Source organism: Bombus pyrosoma, linkage group LG9, assembly GCF_014825855.1.
Source record: "Bombus pyrosoma isolate SC7728 linkage group LG9, ASM1482585v1, whole genome shotgun sequence".
In the NCBI taxonomy this organism is placed as follows: Eukaryota; Metazoa; Arthropoda; class Insecta; order Hymenoptera; family Apidae; genus Bombus; species Bombus pyrosoma.
In genome coordinates, this window is record NC_057778.1 from 3,873,851 (window position 1) to 3,891,113 (window position 17,263).

The 17,263-nt window shown below is 35.4% G+C and overlaps 1 protein-coding gene and 1 long non-coding RNA gene across 2 annotated transcripts in view; one reads left to right on the forward strand and one right to left on the reverse strand.

Annotated features, from left to right (window-relative positions):
- The window catches only part of LOC122571143 (neurotrimin-like), a 295,840-nt gene that overhangs the window by 12,430 nt on the left and 266,147 nt on the right, over positions 1-17,263 (forward strand). The window lies entirely within an intron of this gene.
- Positions 490-6,221, reverse strand: LOC122571146. Its single transcript, XR_006317971.1, has 3 exons — positions 5,663-6,221; positions 5,405-5,509; positions 490-5,310 (listed from the first exon to the last, which is right to left on the reverse strand). It is a non-coding gene; the product is annotated as an uncharacterized LOC122571146 (long non-coding RNA).

Here is a 17,263-nt window from a genome sequence, read left to right on the forward strand (position 1 = left end):
CAATCGTTCTCTCGTTCCTCGTCGTTTCTCGTCTGGGCTTCTCGCGTTGTTTTTAACATCAGCTGTTAATCGCCGTTTTATAACGGCAATGAAGTGTTTATTGCGCGCCACGGGGACATCGGTGTCGACTAAAGTTGGTACGAACGGATGTCGCGGGACCAACCGGAGGCTACATACAGCGCTGTTCCACTCCTTTTTATCGCTCGCAGGGTTTAAGGTGAACCAGATACGAGCTTTCAGGTTAAAATTAATTTCCGCCCTTCGCGACAGATGTTTGATACGCATACCACCACTTTACGCGTTAACCGGGTCATCGCTTAATCAGAAATTTCTATAATCTAACGAAAGAGATTCATCATTTGTATCGCAAAATTAAAATTTAATTTAAGACAAATTAATTCGAAATAAGTCGATTTCAATTCTTTTGTTGATGAATATGATATAAATTATTTTCAGTAGAAATGAAATAGCGCATTAACTAATTAAAGACCGAGGTTGAGTCAAAGCATTGTAACTTTTCTTCAATCAATTTATGTTATCGGAATCGAAGAGAATTTGATTGACAAGTTAATGTATCTCCTCCGGTTAACAGCTTAAAACTGTCTCGACGCTTGGTTACATTTATCAAAGTGTATTTCAGTTACAAAATTACGCACGAACTGCAATTAGCTTCCAAAAATTCTTTTTTTACTTTGAAATGGAAGTTACAATATCTCATCCTACAATAGTTGGAAAATACTCTTTTCTTTCTTCAAACTGACACAATAATATTCTTTTCGGCTGATAGGGTATGTATACCATGCATGTACTGTATTGTATACAGCATACAACAATATCCTTTTCTTTCAAACATCATAGGTATAAACAATCAACCTGCAGTTTCCTGACATTTCTGTAAGTGTACCGAAACGTGTCTATCGACCCGCTGAAAGATTTGAATGGCCAGATCAACACGACCAGAATACAGAAGAGGAAAACTGCGTCAAAGAATCTATTCAATTTCACAATCAGCCGCTGAAAAGTGTAAAACGTCAGCTGCAAGCATTGTTTTGCACGCTCTAGAATATCGACACGGCCACAATCGCCCGCTTGATAGCGATCCCATTGAAGTTTAACCACAGGTGCGCATATTGGAATTTTTATGTTATTAGAATGTTTGTTGAATGATTTGTTGAAATATTAAAAAATCTCTATACAAAGCAACTTGTATTCAAAAATTAAATGGTGAATGTTGAAAAGAGAAGGCTGGAGGAGATTGGATATTTGAAGTTAAAAAGTTACTATAAGAATTTGATACAAAATTACATGGTCCAATAAGGATTACGCATCTACGCTGATTAAGATTAATTATTTAATTATGATTTGAAGTTTTACTTTCCTTTTTTCTGATTTACTGTTTTGTATTCTTTTGACATTTCCTTCATTATTTATATTTCACACTCGTGCGTATACATTTTCACTGTTAATCAAATTAAAGATGAGTGAAATAATTAAGAAATAAATTATTACTGTATGCAATGATATATAATGATCATACAAAATTACACATATTTATAATTGTAAAAATACTTTACGAATACATCATCGATGTTGACTCAATGCATTAAAATCTATTGTAGTATAATCTATTGTATAAGCGGAAAATACCCAAATAGGGACATTTACATTATCACCCAATTTAATTGGCCAATTTAGTCAGAATTAATTGGCATAAATTGATATAAATTAACGAAATTTATTTATCATAGCATAGGAAAGGTTGCAATATTTAAATACATGGAATATTTGGGAATTTCGTTCACTGAATTACGATCACAATAAACAAAACAGATATCAAATTATTGTTATAAATAATCATGTATACATACGCGATGATCTTATTGTGGTTTGCTTTTCACTGGCGAATTCATTCATATTACTGACAAATCCTTTATTTTGACATTGTAACCTCTGAATAATTACGATACTTTATCGCATACTTTATACTTTCAACGTTATTATCAAAGTTTTATATTAATTTACATAATAACGAAATTCGATCAAAATATGAATTCCGTAAATATCATAAAAACATGCATTTCTCTCTCTTTGGCCAGAGTTTACTTAAATTTCTCGCGACTCTTATTTGTATGAGGAGAGATCTTAAGAATTCTAATTAAAAGGAGAGATCCTCGTTACTCCGAGATTTAACTAACTCGGAGTTTTTTTACAGTTGTTCTGATTCCTCGAAAAATTTCAATGTGTCTTTATTAGCCATCTTAAGTCGTACGAATGTTTCTTTTGCTTATTAATAAAGTAGAAAAAACTTGCACTTTCGTTGAACGATTAACGTAATTACATTTTGCATTTAATTCGGCGAGTCCATAAATGAACGTAACTCTCAGAGAAAGATTAAGTATAATTAAATATTTCACTTAGAAACATAAAATCTATATACATATGTGCTACGCTAGAGTATCATATCATAGTGCCACGCTATAATATTTCGCAATTATACCAAAATACTATGAAAAATACAATTATCCCTAAAGAAAAGCCCGGATATCAGATTGACGTAACAAATTATTATCATATTTTGTTAGTTCATCCATCTAAGGTTTCCCTTTTCATAGCGGAAATACAAGATAGATTATCCCTTCGCAGTAATTGAGGAGTCACGCATAATAACTCACACGCGCTACGACGTAGACACGAAGAGCTGAAAGGACGGGCTATCGGTAGCACCGGAACCGGATGCTCTTTGGTTAGTTTCTCGCTTTCTCCGTTTATAGCAGCGACCTATTGTTCTCTAAACGAAAGGCAACACATAAACACTACAAATGCTGGGTGAGTTCCAACATTGAAAGAATGTCTTAAACTTCGGCAATCAACGAAAAGAAGAATCGATTGAAAACATCAATGTCATCCTGGAATAAAGAAGCAGCAACAGAAAAAGGAATGGAGGATTTAATACAATGCTTTCTTCGATTCTAAGAATATTTATGATTTTCATCTATATGTATCCTCGTATTATTTATTGATGATAAAAGGCGATTAATAGTTAAAGCTATGAAAGAAAAAATACATCAACGCCAATCAGTACGTACATAAATATAAATGAATAATGAATTATAAATTCAATCTTTAAACGAGTGCTAATAACAAGGAATTAAATAATTTGTTCAAGTGGATTACGATTTTCTTCGTATTTTGTATTTCACTTATAACGTATTTCTTACATCTATAGAACAAGCTAAAGAACGCTGAAAGGACTTTAAAAAAGGAAATTAAAAAATACGCTATAATGCGTCAATAATAAATTTGTTTTAATGCTACTCAAATGATAAAATTTAAGAACATAAAACAACTTGCAATTCGTAAATCTGTTATGTAATATTAAGTTTATGCCCTAATTTTATATATAGAATGAATGGAGGTAATCGGTTCTGTACATATACATACAATTTATTGCTACGAGCATTTTGTATACCATAAAATTTTGTACTCAAATCTAATCTACTACTCTAATTTCAACTCAACACGAACTTAACCCAGATGATCGCCTAACATTTTAATCCCTTAACAGGCATTTAAGTGGAACCTAATACGTTAAACCAGTTCTAACCTAATATTCTAATCCAGTAGACAATTCCTAATTTAGATTTAATGTCTGTACTCAGGCACATTCCTCTTGACAATCTAATGTGTCTAATACGAATTAAACGCTATATCCTGTCCAACTAAATCTGGTACGGACTCGGCACCTTAGCATAAACTCAACAGGAGTTTAACACCTTAACCTCGATATGTTTCTGGTATAATGTGCATCCTACTCTATCCTTACCTGTCTGTCATAGACTTAACACCTCAACCATGTATGATGTATTCCAACACCTGAAACTCAAATATGACGTAGCCTAACAATCTTATGTCTAACATTAGCCTGAACTTTGAACATTAGTCAAGTGACCATATCTATTTATCATAAATCGATGTTGTTATTTATCACAATTAATATAACATTGTTATCCAATTTCATTGTAATTTCAATTATATATCATGCCAGGTTTGGTTGATGATGATATTGTGGAAAGTTTGCTCCTATATGAAAAAATAAATTGGAAACATTGAATAACATTTTTCCATGTGAATTTCCATTTAGGAGAAAATTCAATTTAGGATGTAGCTAGCTAGAAATTGTCTTGTGCAAAAATAAATGAAATTTTTTCTATGAGAGTTGATTTTGAAAATTTGCAACTCATTCCAATATAGATTATCCTGATCTTCCATGCATCTTCTATCTAGTATTTGTGCGATATTTAAATAATCAATAATGTTTTGCAATATTAAAAGATTTTATTATACCTTGACAAGTTGTTTTATGGTTTATTGCATCATCAATTAAGTATAACACAACACAATAAAATTAACGAGAATAGCGATAAGCTTCTTGTGTTGAATACTTTTGTCACAAAATTCGTGGAACATACCATTCATGCTAGTAAATAATAAAGTACATTCCACTTCGATAATTAACCAAATATATTCATAAGTTTTAAGCTTAAAATGAAATTAATTAACTACATGTATATTCTCCGAGTGATATCCTTTAAAACGAGATTCAACAAAAATCCTTTGATCATAAATGGATCAATTATAACAATTGACTATGGACCTATATTGTCTTCAACAATTATAAACTTATAGTAGTTCACTCTCTTTAGCAGATTTGCCCATAGACAGATTATACATCACTATCTGTCGATAGATAGTGTAACAGAACAATCAATCACTGGATGCAATCGATCGTAGCTAGAAGTTACCTCAATTATATAAACCTCTGAACTACTCTCAATTTATCACCAAACTAAACATACTCACCGCAAGGAGCCTCTTCTACAAAAATTACCGGTTAACTTATCACCAGTTGCTTCCTCTTTCAATAAACCATCTCGTTCCAGCCGAGCTTCAATGAGGTCTTAATTTTCTTCATTTAATTACTATCTGAGAATCGGACGCTATGCAGAACTGAAAAAAGACAACAGTCCGTTGTAAATGTAATTTTTAGATTTCAATGTTAGAAATTCTTATAAATCTCAAATAATGAAAGAAAATAATCGTTGAAAAAGTATATCGAATGACATGGAAATCATCTGGATTAAAATATTCGATATGCGCCAACTTATAGAATAGCAGATGTGAGCACTTCGACCAACAATAAACAACATTGATGTAGACTTAATTCATTATGTTCCATAGGACGCATTCCTTCCACTCGCTTTGCTTTAATTAGGTCATCTTATAAGTAATTCAGTCTTGAGTCTTCGTACACTAAATAAAAATAAAAAACTGTTTATTGACAATTAATAATTCATCATCATCTATTATGTTTTCTATTTCAATTTTATAAAACTCTGATATTAACCACTACCATTATTTTAACTCTCAAGTGGCATTGTTGAATCCTAAATTATCTACAGTAGTTTGGATAACTGTAATTGGTAAATTTGGAATATTCTCTGGAACTATACTGGAAATGGTAAATTCACTGGAATATAACCCAAACTGTTACATAGTCATATATGATGATATCATTTAACGGTTAAACTGTCAGGAAAATCGCACTATTTAAGGGATGATTTAGTAGTTTTGCATGCATACTGTGGCTATGAAAAATACTTACATACTCTTATTTTCCAATGAAGTAGTTCTGTATCAGGACCTATATTTCATTTTCATACTATATTAAATTTATATCCTCGTATGAAAGTTCCACGAGTTGATATGAAATACATTATACTTATACCCAGTTAATTAATATGTAAGTTCTATAATAAATGTAATCATACGCACATACATTTCGCACTCACTGTATAGTACAAACGTTTATAAGCGTAACTTATCGCGCATAACGCAATTGAACACGTGTACACAGCAGTCCGACGAACACAGAAGGTCGCACCAAGGTTGTACACATAGAGATAACAGGACGATTGGCGAGAGTGGCAGAAAAGAAAACGTGACGTTCTTTGGGCAAAGTAGGAAGGCGCCAGTGAAATTTAAAGTGCGCAACTGGGTTTCCTCTGGTCGTAGAAGAGCGAGTGTAAAAGGCAGCCGCGAGACCCGAGTCCTTGTCTACGAGTTCTCGAGTGTTCTTCGTTCGTCGTTCCACGTTCTCCTACTCGTCTTCGCGTTCGTTACAGTCGTCATCGTTGTCGTTAGAGCGGCAGACGAACGGCACAAGGCCGTTATAACGTGACGTGTGTGACTGCTGTTTCACGATGAGGAGCGTTCAAAGTTTCTCCCCGTGACACGTGACGTAGCTATGCGACCGCAACGCGCGTATTCATTATGACTTCGGTGGGTGGAAAGGGAGGGGGGCGAGGGTTCGACGGAACCCCGAGTGGGAGGAAATTATGCCGCGTGTCTCCTTATGCCCCAATACCTTCGTGGCTGGTGATGCATAGTTACGTGACACGCTGAAGACGGATAACTGTTACGACGATAATTCACCACGTTCTATGAATTATCGGGAACCATGCAATCTTCGTCCAACAATTCACGCCTCTCCTGTCGAATTAACGTTTTTAACCGACTAATGATGAGTCTGCCGGAAATTGTCGGTGACGGAGTGGCTTTGATGAATAACTTGAGTTTTATGAACATGGTTTCTTTAGTCTTGTTAGTTGAACCAAGTAAGGCATCATGGTCGAATATCGTATCGATCTACTTTGTCCTTATATTTTATCAACACTTAATACACATTTACTACTACATATTTCTTCTTCTTAATGTATTTGATAACAATTAAAGACAGAACAATATTTCTTAATACGTACTTTACCATGCTCATTTATTTATTGTTTGTACCTTAAAATGGTTATTGTTAAAATCTTAATAATTTAGCTATGCTGAAATTTCTGTGATAATGAAAGTCTATATATTTTAGAAATATGGAATATTTTTAAACGAAAGTTTGGTAGAAATTATTGGAGAAATTTACACTTTCCAAGACGTGAAGCATAATATACATGATCGAAGAAATACACGAAGAAATTCAAAATTTCTGGAGTATTTGCTTTGTTATCGCCGTATCAGGAAATAACATACTCTCGCTTTACCACACTGGATACCTCGCTCTAACTATCGCTTTTCGAGTTTCCCCACAATACCTTTCGGAATTCACCAGTTCTCCATGTTGTAGGATCTCATAACGTATATGTTCCTGCTCGCTCTACCATACGCGTAACATTCCCCTTTGCCAATGTAAATTCAGTTTTACCACGGTTGGAGCAGCTTGTCATACATAGCTTACAGTACAGCGACGAGCAACTCTGACAAATAACATTGGCGCATTAAATCTTGGACAACGTTGTTGTCAGGTACAATTCATTGTTCAACTTAACGTTTCACTTTTGCGATCTGTCTAGCGAAGCGCAGTGAGTGAGAATGTAGTAAGAACATTTTTGTTGATTTCTTGACTTTATATAACATAAAATAACGTAGCTGAAAATCGAAATGATTTGTTAGACCCAAAGATGTAAGCCTTTTAAAAGCAGCCTATGATCTGACAAAGTCTTGTAGAAAACCATATTTCATACGTATCTTTCATATTTTAATATCTTTTAACATTTCGATATTATGACAAGCAATATTTTTAAAAGTACGATGAGAGTAGGACAATGCATTCATGACTAGACAAGAATATTTTCATATACAATAGTTAAAAGTAGAAAGCACTTGCTAGATGTAAAAGTACAGCTGCCAAAGTTTTACAGAAGCCAAGGGTTAAAATTTATGACAAGCAACATTTTTGAAATTATGATGTAGATGAAAACGTATTGAACACCGCTATCAAATAAAAGTACAATTATGATAATATGAAATTAAGTGGTAACGTGCTGAATTTTACTACTGATTTCCCATAAAAGATAGGGAGTGCGATCTATCGTATTCTTCGTTTGTAATCTACAACTGGATTCACTCTCCTCTCGGTTTTCTTCCACTTTTCATTAACCAAATCTACAAATCTATCTAACCTGCCCGGAATGAGCTGCTTCGTGCTTTTTCCTCGATCTTTCCTTTATTTTTCCAGTTGACTGTTCTTTTTCTCTTGAATCGTTTTCTCTTCATCTTCACCGCCACAGGTTCCTTCCCTCTGACGATGCTGAACGTTAATCACCCAGCAAGAAGATCGATCAGCGATTAATGAGAAACGTCGACGGGTTAGAGGGTGGAAATTTACACGGTTCGCTCTGCCGCGGCGGTGAAAAAGCGCTTCTTTCCCCTTCTTCTTTTGCTTCTTCCTCTTCTTGAATTGATCGATCCAGAATCCTTGCCACCTTTCGAATCTATCGCGCCACGGCTGGTAATTGAGCGTTAGAAGTCGGTGTATAGAAAGGATTAGCGCGAAACCTGACTGATTTCTGTAATTCACGATAATCCTTCCAGGTATTGCCGATTGGCTCGTTTAATAAGGAGACTCAGTAGATTGCCAAGATATCATTATCAATATATAGTGACGAACAAAAGAAAATTTTTAATTTGAGCCTATGTATGTATACGAGCATTAGCAATTTTGCTACTAAAAATTTGTTATCCCATTGGTAATGGTCATTTCTTCTGGGCTCATTAGTTTATCATACATTGTTGTGAATAATGGTTTTATTTTTTAGAATTATAATGATAATAGTAATAATTATACTTTATATTCGGAAATGATCGAATGAAGTAACAAAAAACATATGTATCGTAGCTAACAAGAATTAAGCTTATATCTTCTTGATATTTATACCATGAAATACGCGAATAACCATTGTGGGAGTTATTAAACGTATTGCCAGTACAAGTGGGTGATTAACTGTGCTTCGAAATTGCTCGATGAACTGTTATATTTATGCGATGAAATGAGCGGACTGCATCAACTTTGCTAGAAAACATATGACATTAACCATACTCTGATATTACCGTACATATCAAAAGCTAGTGAACTATTCGATTTATAGGAACTAAGTTCATATAAAATTTATCGTCAATAGAACACGGTTTAACCAGGATAAACAAAGTCATATTCGATTACGAAATAGTAGATATTTATGGCGATCTAATGGCTTTCTGTCCCATAAAATGAACAAACTAATGCTATCGTGAGATTTGAATTACATCCGACATTAATTGTTGTTTAACATTTTACATGACTTATAGTACTGTTAATTTGAGAATGCTTAAAAGCTAGAAAGTCAGTTAATGTTACGATTAAATTTCCCTCTATCGTTTCTATCGTGCATTTTTATATTCAACTACGTAAATACTAAGAATATGTAATAAATCTAATGTAATATTCATTAAACTTTTTAATTAAAAGATATTTCAATGCCCTTTGGTAAAGGCAACTTTCTTTCAAAGTAACTTTCTTCGCTTTCCGAGAAGTGTTGTACACAGTTTCAGCAATCTTGCAACAGACTTAGAAAATTTTAGGCTAAAAACTTCTTTCTTTCTTGTACAGTTTCGAGTATTTCGTATATTTTAAATAACATACGATTCTGATTTATTTGTTATCGATAAACGAAACGAATAGATGTAGCGTATTACGTCATTTATATATCAATTTGTAATTAATCTAATTTATTCAAGACAATATTTCCCAAATTTTGGTAGAATCGAAACTAAAACCTGCACTTGAAGCTGTTAAATAATCCATTCAATAATAATAACTTCAAATGGACAGTATATTTTCGCAAGGATTATTTTCAAACAAATTGCACATCAACAGTCGAGTTATCGCTGTTCATTTAATCTGGCGCCATTGGAATCGATTTCTGTCCATTACGGTGGAAAACGGCAGTACCGCACGTAGCTGAGAAATTTCAAGCATTTTAATCTTAGCCGTTTATCCGACGAGAATAAGACGATTTAGATTTGCTCGTGATCCTCGATTAAAGACGAACAACCTAGCAACGATTCTAGGAGGAGAAATTCACCAAAGGTATCTCCTTTCTTCCACCAGCCAGTATTCCGAGTATGGCCAAGTCTCTCACTAACGATCGATCCGGAATTCACACTGCCATCGAGATCCAGGTGATTTCGCCGCCCGATTCTCTTGTCTTCAATGGCTTCCTGAACAGAAGACAAAGGCCTTGCATTTCCTCAGATTCGCGCTGAATGACGTCCAAAGACGTTCAGAGACATCCCGATCTGACGCGTTTATTATAGTTGACGCTTAATAGATGTGCAGCTTAGTGATTCTGAAATAACATATGATCCTTCGGATTACTGATTAATATAGACCGTTCTATTCGTTGTTCGTCGATATCAGAGCTGACAATGATATCAATAATGATCTATATTATTTTGTTGCAGTAGTACTGAAATTCTCAGACGATTATTGCATTCGGTATATAAATAAATTTGGCGCATTTATAAGAAATAATAAGATTTTAGTTTCATAACTAAATCGTGTCATGTAAATTGAATCATTAAGATAAAAATTATCTATTTCCGTAAATGCATGAAAAATATAAGCTTATGTACATATAAAAGTATATGACATACGTATGTAATTATTTAAAGAATATCAGCAATTATTTGCTTATCTGCAAAAACTACTGAAAAAGTGCTTTTAAATTTAATTAGTGGACGTATATATAAAGACAAAAAGTAACTCTGTAGTAACTATTTTGTTGGTTGCAAGAACCTTACATTTTATAAGGTTTTTACAAACCTCATAAAGTGACATATAGGAATATGCGACAATGCAGGTTGCGCGCATATGTTTTCTTTCAAAAGCGAGATGAAACGAATTTTAGACAATATTAAACTTACAAGAATATTAAATAGAAAAATAATATGACAAATCAAATTAGATTATCTTCACGTATTTACCATAGTATTCCTACAAAAATTGCTAAGTTAATTAGCTTAAAACCAGTCAGGACATATCCATTATCTGAGCCCAAACCTACACGTCACTGTAATTTCGCTGAATGCTTGCAAATTATTTTAATCCTCAAAGAAACGTATAACTCGAGAATTAAATCTTTCATACAACCACGTCTCCGGTAATTAGTCCTCGTTTGGAAAAGGCTCGATTCATTGCCATATATCTTAAAGCAAACACACACTCCCATTTTCCTCAAACCCCTATCCCTCTCTTTCCATCCACCATTCGCAAGCTACAAATATTTCAACGATCCCGGGTTTAATACTCCCCGTCCAGGCCGGATTCTAAAACAAGCGTATGCACATTCTGTGCCCGTTTCCATGGCCGGATACACGTGTACGTTCTGAGCCCTTCCTCGGGAGCACAAACGTATAAATCTATTATCGCGCGACGACGTTCACGACGTCCTTGGGGAGGATGATCGCAGGAGGAACAAGGGAAGGTAGAAACGGAGCTAGGAGGAAAGCAAGAGAAACCGATTTCAAATGGTCCAAAGCGAGACCACGAGAGAAAGACAAACTACGAAAAAGTAGGCTAGAAATAGAGAAGGGACAAGAGAGAAAAAGAGAGAGAGAAAGACGTAGTACACGGTCGGGTCTCGGTTTTCTATGTTGGCTGTTGTTCAAATGGTCTATCCGACGATAAAAAGCGATGCACGTCTTTCCCTGGAAATCCTCTACTTCCGCGAGATTCAAACGCGCACGAGCCCGAACGTGTGGGCGGGAGCGAGCAAAGAGAGAGAGAGAGAGAGAAGGTTGGAGTGAATAGAAAGCTCGACGACCCGCGCCCATCGTCGAAGCTTTTCGCTCTCTCGTCCCGCGTGTCCTCTCTTCCATCTATTCGTCCAAACCAGCTCGTGTCTCTTTCGTTCTCTTTCTTTTCCTGGAGCCTGAATCCTCGCACGGCTATCTCTCGATCCGTCTCAACCTCATACTCTTCCTTTACCACCCCACATCACCCACCTTATCTTCGCGTCCGATGCACCGAGAAGAAATGTGTTTGTATTTGGATTCCGGCCAGATAATCTGCGGCAATAAATTTCTGTATGTACAGTGCTATGTGATTGGTTTTATCTCTCTCTCTCTCTCTCTCTCTCTCTCGCGCGCGCGCGCGCATAGGATATATATATATACACACCTTGGTAACCCTTTATTCTACGATTTCGGTGCCGATAGATAGGCGACAGAGTGGACACAGAGCCACGGCACGTGGACGTTGTGCGGTTCTTGTTCGGATCGTGGACGAATGGCTGGCTACCTAGCCGAGAAATCAACCCCTAATTCGTTTACCGCGCGAGAATCTACCGTGGACCGGATCTCTCCGCCCATCCGTGCCGCGGGTATGTCTGGAATCGTAAGTGCCACTCTCTGTTGCCTCTGGCCTTCACGCTGGCTTGTTTCATGGCTAAGAGGGATGATAGTGGCGTGTTAGTTCTGTCGATGTTCTTTTGAAAGATGATATTTGCTGTTTAATAATTTTGTCATCTCTTTGGTAAATGATCGTAGAGTTTAACATTTAAGCACGGATCATTTGTTTCTAAGAGGAGTATGAATTCTTAATTCATTACAATCTGGTGAGGGATTCTAAAAGCTTTAGTAATTGGATATACTTCGATTGTAAAATATATATGTTATATTAGATTCATTTTCATAATGAAGTTATTTTATAAACAAAGGCACTAAGTTATATAACTGGGATATTACATGTCTCTGGTAATAGCAAAAAGAGAGACTGTCTGTATATTCTCTTTTTAAAAGACGGAAGACTGAGAAGAAGGTTTCGTAAAAGATTGTCTTCCTAAAGGACAGAATTGGATTTGTGTGCGTTCTATTGTATCGTATTATATTTTCGAATATTTCCCTGTAAAACGTCTTTGGGCTATTAAGTATTAATTATTAGTTATAAACAAATTTATGACTCACTGATCCCCAAATTTATTGATATTTCAACTTGGATACTTTTCAATAGAAATTTTGATCCATTGCAATTCTTCAATTTTAGACCGTTATCGATCGTCGGTTGATTAATTCATGGGGATTATTTCGGAATTGCCTTTGATAGCAGAATAAAATATAGAAAAGGATTCTTTTTATAGTACCTATCGATTGCACATGTGCGCAAAAGTTGCACAGCATTCTTTGCAAAACCAATATTTTAAGCTTATTTCTCTCCTTCTTTATATTAAAAAGACCCGAAATCGCAATAGATTCTTTTCAATGAAATAAACTCTGGCAAGTCGGTCGGGAGATAATAGAGATGCCGTCGAATTTCACTGTCTCTGTCACTCTCACTGTTATTTATGATCATCGCCGTAGACCTAGGGGCTGATTTCGAAGGCGTTTCTTTGGTTTGCACGCATCATTTCTCCGCCTATGAATATCCTCCTTTCGCGCACAGTTAACTTTCCCTTGTGATACCTATGCATCTCCGTGTTTCTATAAAATGTAGTGCAGCTGAATTTACAAAAAGCGTAAAATAAGAATTTTTAATGGATAAATATTGTCATTGAAAACAAATATTTATCTGATGAAAAGTGATTGATCGAATATCAAGAGAATGATTTGTATAAGTTACAATTTCATTTTTTTATGAAGAAGCAATTCTTGAATTCCATATCAATCAATTCTGCGTTATCACTTAATATGTTGCCAGAATAACCTTTTCATTTCTGAAGAGAGAAGATTAAATATATGTATCTCCAATATATTCGTTTAAACGATCCGAAAACAGATATTGCACAGAATTTCATGAATCTTTTAGCCATTCGTAAAAGAATTAGATCTCCGAACTTCTCGGAATAAAATATTATACAGGTGCAAAAAGCCATTAAGACACTATTAAAATATATCCCATATATCATGTTAAAATATTACTTTCGACCAATTTTTGAAACGTTTATACTTATCTATGTTGCCTTTTCTTAATTATTTCATAATGTTCTCCTTTATTCATCAAGGTATCACAAAATCGATATAAATGGACTTATTTATCACATTTTTATCGTATAATATTCAATTATCATATTTATTAAAACTATATTACGCATAAAATCTATTTTATTCGAGAGTTTGAATTTTGATCGACATTCACTAAAAGTTGCTCATCAACAGCGCAAACACGTACAGAAGTAATCTCTCGCTGGGATTCTATACATACTACCCACAACTATCCCAAACAACTGTAACATAAAAGCCTGAACATTCACTCACATCAAAATTGCATAACCTACTTTGAAACGCGCCAATTCAATTAAGAAATTTTTCTCGCTCAACAATAACACGCTTTCATTCGAAGAAACTTTTACAGCTGAAAAACAAGGCCACACTCCTTTCTACCATACAAATTTATTCTTCAAACGGCGTTACACGGTTCACTATAAGATGTCGTTCCATTACCTTCCGCAATACGTTTCCAGTATGAAAGTCGGATTTCTCCCGAGGAAAGTCGAAACGCAGCCGGAAGACAGGTGTGGTACCGCATTTCGTTTAATAAACATGTAAATGAGCGGTAAGAATGAAAAAGGCGATACCGTATTTCGCCGATAACAAATTACGGACGGCCCACCTCCGCGGTATCTCCCGCGGCTATCTTTTATTTCATAAGCTGTTCGCCGAAATTGCGCTAGTCTCCAGGCCCGACTCGTCGTATACAAGTTCACGTAGAATTTATTAGCGAACGGGAAGCATGCCTTTCGCGAAACTCGCCGCTCTTTTAGCTTGAATGGATGACTGGCGCGTACGTAGAATAGCATCCAAGGCTGAAGAGGGCGGTTATTATACTATACGAGTATGTATCGATCGAGGTTGCATATAACACAGGACAACCGGAAACGGGTACAATGATCTCCACTCGCTGTAGACGAGCATAGTTCGAGTTCTCTCGTTACAGATGAGCTTCGGCCCAGGGAAATCGCATTATTTACGAGCTACACAAGATATAAACACGCAGCACTGTTCACTTGGATTATTCGCATTCTCGCGGCGACGGTCCAGGCCGCTTATCGTAGACCGGGTGCACCATAGCCTAGAACCACATTGAGGTAGATTTACCCGGGGCACTGTGATCGTTAAGCCCTTTTCGAGAGAAGCTGCTTATGCAGCTCTCTAAGGGTACTGAGCTAATATTTCTTTACACCTCCTTTGCGTTCTTTCCCCTTCGGTGATGTTCAATTTTAACGTCCCTCGGGCTCGATTAACAGGTTGAGCGAGATGTACGTGGCATATGTGTAGTATAATTAAATGATGTAACATTATATACACAGCGTTTTAACTTTGGAATACAAACGTTCGTAATTATTTACGGTTAAAGGAGCTTCTATTTGTGGCTAATAATGTTTCTTTATCAACAACTAGAATCTAGAATTACATTTAGAACTATTGATCGAAGATGAAACATCTGTACGCTTATTTGTATCTATATAAAGGAGCCATCGTGAATTTGTGACATTAATGTGACAGTTTTCTTCTTGAATTTTCCTTGAGTAAGGACAAAATTTTCAAACTCTTCCTTCTTGATAATGTAGCTTGCAGCATGACTTGAAGGTTTAAAATTTCTACATGAATTTCAAGTAGCGCAAAAGACAAAACCGTAGCAGAATCGTAGTAAAGCATGTCTGATACGTGGTAACTGGAGAACGAAAAAGGAACTCAGTAGTAGAAACAAGTGAAACGGAATCGTATGTAGTCAGACACATCTACACCAGCGTGATTGAAATTGTTTCTACGTAACGTTTAATAAGTAAATTTTCTTGAAAAAGATATATAAAATAAAAATCGTATTACATAATATATATTTAAATCAAATTTATATATAAATTTGTTTATAAACATTGTTAAATTATTGTAAGACTTTGTCTTCTTTAATGAAGTAATGCAATTCTGTAAATTACAATTTCAGAAAATTCTATCAATATTGTTTATAACATATTCGTTGTTTCAAAGAACATTAAAAAAAGAATTCATTTCGAAAAATTATTAGTGAAAAATTAAGTTCTATGTAGAACATAATCTAATCTGTATATAGAGCAAAAAACACAATTACAATTTTATACTTATACTCTACTTTTCTTTGAAATAAAAGTTAGTCAGATTTTAAAATATCTTTTTACTAGAGGAATAAAGCAAAGTATATCTTTCTCATATAGTACTAGTCTGCTGGAGATTTCCGTATGAAACTCGAGATAATAAATTTTAAAAAGCTCCAGCCTTCTACACTCATTGCCAGTTTTTGAGCTTGTTAAATGAATTTACATATATGCCAAGAAAACCTACATTAATTATAGAGATCCACATTTAATTGAGAAATCTGTCGTTACAACCAACCAGAACATCGTTCACCCCAAGCTCAACAAAATAATTAACCACAACTAAATTCAACGAAAAGCGTTCAAATTAAATAACATTTTTCATCTTCCCAAAAACTACAAACACAATCAACGGAAATCATAAAGTTCGTAGAAACACTTGCTACATGACCCAAGTTCCGTAGTTTTTTGAATTTTAACGCTAAGTAGATTCCATCAGGAGCAAGCGGTTCCTCGTTTCGCCAGTTTTTGGACGGGCCTTTTTCCTTGGGTGCAAAAGAAGCGCTACGTTTGCAGAATCCAACGACGTTACATACTTTCGACGGAAACGTATAGGCAACAACACTTACCGTGGATCTATCTATGAAACTCCAGCGTTTTAGGCAAAGTGTATTCAAAGTGGCCGGGTGAAGAAGTTCTCCAATTCCTATCTTGTTCGTTCTTATGTCGCGATCTGTAGACGCCGGCGGATGTTGGTATAGCCGGAAACGTTCGTGCGCGCTCGTCGAACGGGGTTACACGATGGAGTCGAGGAAAATTGATGCCTCGGATCGACCCGATGTCAAGATCCAGTAGAGACCGACCTGCTGGTATTCTGACCTTTTCTCTCCATCTCGTTCTCTCTTTTCCCCAACCATGCGACGTCTCGCTTCCTTCTACGCAACGATTTCCTCGTTTTCTCCTTGCTTTTCCCTTCACTCATTTTTACGTCGTTGTTTTGTCACCACTGTCGTACCGACGCGATGGTAAATAGTGATTACAGTGCACGTGAAATGACTCATGTAGACGCAGATAGTTTGATTACTTTGACGGATCCCTTTAATAGATTTTGTATTTAGAATTTAAGCTTTATTTGATATTATTTGGTTGTAAACGAATCATAAAATCTTAAATGAAATTTTAGTTTGTATTCTGTATTTTATTTGATAGAAATAATTAATAATAAATGAGATATTTCCTCGTATCTGTGAATAGTTAATTTTGAAACAAACTTGATCATTGTTTTATAATTTTTGAACGAAGATATACATATGTTTATTACT